Below are 6,000 nucleotides of genomic sequence, written 5' to 3'. Positions count from 1 at the left end.
ATAGATATCTATATATATATAGTCGGATTGAACGACAAGACGAAGCATTTACATCAAAAAGTTCGAATGCCAGTTGTTTGCCACAGTCTGATCAAGGTCAGAAAGTGATGTTCGTCGAGGTCCAGATTATCCCAAGTCAAAGCAGTGGGCGAGAGTCCGTATGATGGTGATCTCACAGTCTCTGTATCTTCTTCCTCACCAGACAGTTTCATTTATCTTTTTTTTTTTCCTTGTACAGAAGGATCTTTATTATATTCTTCTCAGTAACTCTTTTCAATTTAAAGCTGGTAGTTAATATCCTTAAATGGGGAAAACGAGAGACAAGACGAGGCTGAAGAGATAACTGGTGGCTATGAATTTTGAATTAAGGGCCACACGTCCTTCACAGTGTGAACATGAAAGCTCTTCTGTCCACTACGTTTACTGGACACGACGTCCACCAGTCCATGGCCGGAGATTATAACTCCCACCATTGAAAATGGTGCTCTGCGTATGAGATTCTTCTAAGCTACTTCCTTATGGCCCTTCTAATTAAACTCATCTAAATATGAGAGAGAACCACAAATGACAAATGGTGGGCGTTTGTTCTCGTCTTGCGGAAATAATACTCTCTATCAACTCCACTGTTCGGATAAAAGAAGAGATTACTATATGAAGGTAAAGCATTTCTTTTGAGTGTCTCCCTTTTAAGGGCTTTATGGTAGGTGAAAGCAGGAAGAGTTTTGGCACAGTGCAGAAGTAGCTCAAGCAAGAGGAAGGTGCCCCCACCCCTTGAATGGGCTTAGTTCAGCCTTGTCTGGGTTCCTTCTGCATTTTACATCCAAAGCTCCCCCTGCTTTTGTATTTATATATATAGAAGCTTTCTGGTAATTCAGTCAGTTCCTTGTATACATATTTAAAGCATTTTTAATGTCTCCTTTTGTTAGGGTTCATGGTAGTTGGGTTCTTTCTAAAATGACTAGCTAAAGTTAGGGGATTTATTCCATTTCATAAGTTCAAGACATTCCAAAACTTTACCAACCGGTAATTACCGACAAACAACTCTCACATCTAGACAATTAGGGTCGGTGTAAAATACTTGTTCAGGCCATAGGATGGCACATACTTTACCAACCGGTAATTACCGACGAACAACTCCTCTCACATCTAGACAATTAGGGTCGGTGTAAAATACTTGTTCAGGCCATAGGATGGCACATACTTTACCAACCGGTAATTACCGACGAACAATTCCTCTCACATCTAGACAATTAGGGTTGGTGTAAAATACTTGCACAAGCCATAGTATGGCTGGCACAATTTTACACACCAATAACAAGATGTGGATACATACAACTTAAAGTCGATCAATGATTTGAGTGAACACCTTAAAGCACATTTATAAACGCAAATCATCTAGAAAGCCGGTTGATTGAATCCTATATATAATAATAGATCATTGAAAATGAAGCATATAACATTGTTGTCATCGCCAAATCTTTTTTGATTTTGTTTGTCTCATGGCATTTTTACTTTTGACGATGAGAATGTTTTGTTCACATCTTATACCAAAATTAAGCATAAACTAATGAGAAAAGGTTAGCCTTTTCCATTCAATATTTGCTCCCACATGCCGAATTTCACGTTGAAGTAAGCACATTTTGAGTTCTTCCTAGGGACAACGATAGTTCTAAACCTAATGACCCACTTCTCCTAATTATAATTTTGATATTACTTCTGGTTGTGGCATATAAGATACGAATCCGTTCAAAACAAAGGCACTACGTGTCTGGGCCTTGTCTTGTGGAACCCTAGCTTTGGTAATCAGCAAGGTTGTAGGCAGCATATCGAAGAGTCCAAAAACAGCAAAAGGCATATATATTTTTAGATTTTAGAAGAGGAAAAGAGTAGGTGGTTGGTCACATCGCATATTTCTCTCAGTCAAGGCTCTCACAGAGAGGCCACCAGAATGTGAGAAAGAAGCCAGAATAGAATGCGGAAATAGATTGATTTCCAAGAACCAGGAAAAGCAAGGAGAATAGATGTCGGTAAACCCATGAATCATGAGCTAGCTGGTTTCACGACAGTTCATTTCACTACATAATCATATCAGGATACCCGAAATCCGATACGATATACCTGATATATATAATCTTTCGGACTCCTGAAATCCCAGATGTATCGCCAGTAACATTAATGGCTTCATTTGGTTCATAACCATTCTGATGAATTAGATCTGCAAATTTCTTAACTGTTTGAATGTCTTAGTAGTACTCTGATCTCCCATGCCCAGTTAATGGGTTATTAAGAGCAAAATAAATGATCCCATGTAAAAAAAATCGGATATCCAAAGACCCAGAGTGAACAGGACTGGAAAGAGTACAATATAGTATTGCCCAGTACGCCATTTCCGAGCAGCATGCACATATCCCATCGTTACTTACTGTTTTTTTCAGTTTTTTTTTTTTTTTCTTATCATGCCGTGTTCTTTTCAAGGTCAAGAATCTCTGAGCAAATCAATGGAGCAAGTGGAAATCCGTATATATCTCACTATTGTCAATTTTTTAACCCCTAAGAAGTGCAACAAAAGAGCCAGAGATGGAAATGAGTATTTGAAGCAGAGACAGACGAGGGAGCTGGATCTGAAGAATTAGTAAGAATTAGTACTGTTTGTTCAACTGAAACCCTAAAAAGCCTCCTTTGCCTGATTTGTTTGCTGAGCCATTTACTGCAAGTGCAAGCTTCTGTTAATGGAAATCGTGGGGCGTGATTTACCCATCACGGGGGTGAGATCAGATATCCATGCAGATGAGAGAGTAAACGGAGGAAGATTCCAAAAGCTGGCTTGGGAAACGAGTTCTGAGTGTTTATCAGGGTGGATGATCTGGGTCTTTCTCTTGTCCGAGGAGGAAAAAGAAGGCCTTGGAATTACGCAGATGCAGGCAGTAAAGTAATAAATTAATGGCAGAGGGTGTTGAAAACTTGAACCGAGTTAAAAAACGAAGTCGGCCGGTTGAGAAAAAGAGAGAAGAAAAGGATAAAAGAAGGAAGAAAGCAGAGAGGAATTTAATGAGGGTGCCCACTGGCCAGAGTGACTGGCATAACTTAACTGAGCAGCTTGACTGAGCGACAGACATGTCTCTTGAGAGACAAATAAATAAATTAATGGCGAGCTACTCAACCAGAAATGGATTTGAATGAGTTTATTTTTTATCTTTTTTTTTTCGAACTGTACGGCTGACAAAGATGGTCAACTCTGCTCGGTTCTTCTCCATAATCTCCTTTTTAATGGACCTAATCTTGATGAGGAAATGATCGAACAGAAAGACGTTTAATGACCCGTTAATAAATCTGCTCCAGTCAAGTTTCAGAGTACTACAAGTTCAATCCTTGTTTAAGACAGTATAAAAGACCAGTTAGCTAGCAAATCTCCGCTCGTGGAGCAGTAATGGCGGTTCCATATTTCTGAATCTTTTGCTGCCATCAAATTATAAAACTATTTTTGAAAGGCCAGAAATTAACTTCATTTCCCCGGAAATTCGATCTTCCAGATGTTATTATTCTACAGAGTGACCCGTTGCATTAACTACTGCAACGCGGCTCCATCTACAATAACCCATCGTTGCTGCTGCAGCTCCGCACTGTATCATGTAAGCCCAATGGCTGTACGCAGAGATACCAAATATATTTAAATATTTTCGTCATTCTGGATGCTTCAAACCCGTCAAAGCCAGGCTCTATCTTCTTCACTGGCAAATGTTGGCTACATTACTTCTGGGTATCTATAAATTCCCCCAACAAAAGATGGGTTACTCCATTCTTCAGTGTTCCAGCCGTCATTAAAAATGACAAAACTGAAGAGTAAATCTAAATGACGCAAGAAGAAGAAAATCATCAGAAATGCGTGCCTCCAATGAAAAAAGCACCATTTACGAAAAAACTCGTCCAGGAATTAACACTAGTACAGCTAAATTCTGAGTTCTATTCGGATTCAATAAAATACGGAAAAGGGGATGAACGTCTCAGGGGAAGACAATGTCGTAGCCCTAGATGGCTCAGGGATCAAGACAGGTTGGAGAGAAGCATTAAATGCTGCTGAGTGGTGATACAGACATGAGACATGCAGTGATCAGTGTTCCTTCTTCTTCTTTTTACTCTTGACGTTTTTCATTACTTCTCTCTGCTTTTGAAAACTTTTCTGCAGTTCCTTTACTTTATCTCTGTCCAACGTCTCGTCTGAACATCCGCGGAAGAGGGGGAAAAGCTGGGAAATCATTTTGTAATCCATTGCTTTATGATTGAAGGGGAGAAAGAAGGAGAGAGGAGGAGAGAAATTCCTTTTCTCTGCTTTTTGCTTTGGTTTGCTTTTCCGGGTTTGGGTGACAGAAAAGGAAGGCCATGATAGCCTTATGATGGGCATAATCTCTGTGACTTCACTTTTCTTGCCAGCCCGGGCAGCGGGCAGGGCCCTCGAGATTTCACATCCCTGCACTGCTGCACCCTGTGGCACTGGTGTCCTCTCTTCTTTCTTTTTTTCTTTTTTTTTTTTTTTTTCAAATTGCCCGTGCTGCCCGGAAGTTCGCGCACTTAGACGGCCTGCTGACACGTTCCCCACGAACGTCGCTGCCCGGCATTTAATGCAGGCTCTCTCTTTCTCTCTCAACGAGAGATTGAATCTTGACCTTCTCACTCCTGCCCCCTTCTGCATGCGTTTATGTAAGAGCTCATGCACAAATCAAAACCCTAATTAGGGTTTTGATTATGGGAGAGAGTTTGATTAGGAGACTTAATTACCTCCAAATTGGAATTTAACTTGAAAGTGATCTTATTATTATTGTCTAAACCAACTTTAATCATAATTAGTTATAAGATTATTTAATAACCTTTATGTTGGAATCTACAAATATGAAAGTGCTCTTAGAAGGGAATTAGAAAGAGAGAGAGAGAGAGAGCAAACTAAAAAACATTTGAATTAGAATCAAGTTCAAAATAATTGATGTGCATCAATTAAAGTCGGTTCGAGCTGTTGTACATATTATGCATGGTTCACCGATCAAACATTAAAAATTTGTTCAAGTTCAACTGATCTCGATCAGTTCATCTAACACCAATAGACCAACCTAGACTCAAAAAAAAAAAAAAAAATTGGAAAGAACCGACTTAAACGGCCTATTCCAAGATGAGTTTGAACCGAAACAAATTGATTTTACTAAGTGAAACTTATTCAGATGGAGCTAGAACAAGTCCGGAATCAAGTCATTGGTTCAATGAGACATGTTTTATTGTATCAGCATCTAGTATATATATCCTACGTGCATAATACATAGGGTTAAGATTAATGAATACTTGCACAGATTGAAATAGTAGATCAATTGACAAGAATTAGCTTTTTCACTCTCAGACCTGTGACATCTCTTTAGTGAAAGCTCTGATTCATGTCCCAAAGTTAACTTCATTTTTATCCTTTTTTTATGTATCTTACCTCCACACACATGACCTTTTACTTCCTTTTGATTTGACTTGACAGAGAATACGCCGATGACTGTGAACAATACATAAAATCACAGATGATGTAAAGGGAGAAGAGAGTGAAAGGGAGAGAACTTTAATTTCAGTCGTCTAAGATGAAACTGGACAATCACCAAATAGCCATAGACGGGCAGGAGGTGGGAGTTTACCCAATTTGTCTTGTAGAAGACCTTGTCTCTCTCACTCGTCTTTATGCCGGATTTACATTTGTAAAGACGAGAGACACTGTTGCAAATCAAGCTGGCTTTATGCGAAGAAAAGGCAATCACTCACCACCTTCTGCCAAACCCTCTTAAATAAAAACTGTTTGTAACACAAGAATGACAACTCCCCCCCTTCTCCATTTGAGGACCACAGCCCCAAATGGATGAAATTAATCAGACTCCTTCATTTCCAAATTGCTCTGTCAGTCTTGGTAGGAAAAAGTGACCTTTCATGTTCTTGATAGGTGTTGAATCCCATACCCAAAAATCCAAATTATCGATCCGTAGG

Source organism: Aristolochia californica, unplaced genomic scaffold (genome assembly GCF_029961685.1).
Source record: "Aristolochia californica isolate CCGP_79_NKW_82.1479 unplaced genomic scaffold, dmAriCali1.0.hap1 SCAF_3, whole genome shotgun sequence".
NCBI classification, from domain to species: domain Eukaryota; kingdom Viridiplantae; phylum Streptophyta; class Magnoliopsida; order Piperales; family Aristolochiaceae; genus Aristolochia; species Aristolochia californica.
The sequence above is the reverse complement of the archived record's forward strand: the minus strand, read 5'-3'. Positions refer to the sequence as shown.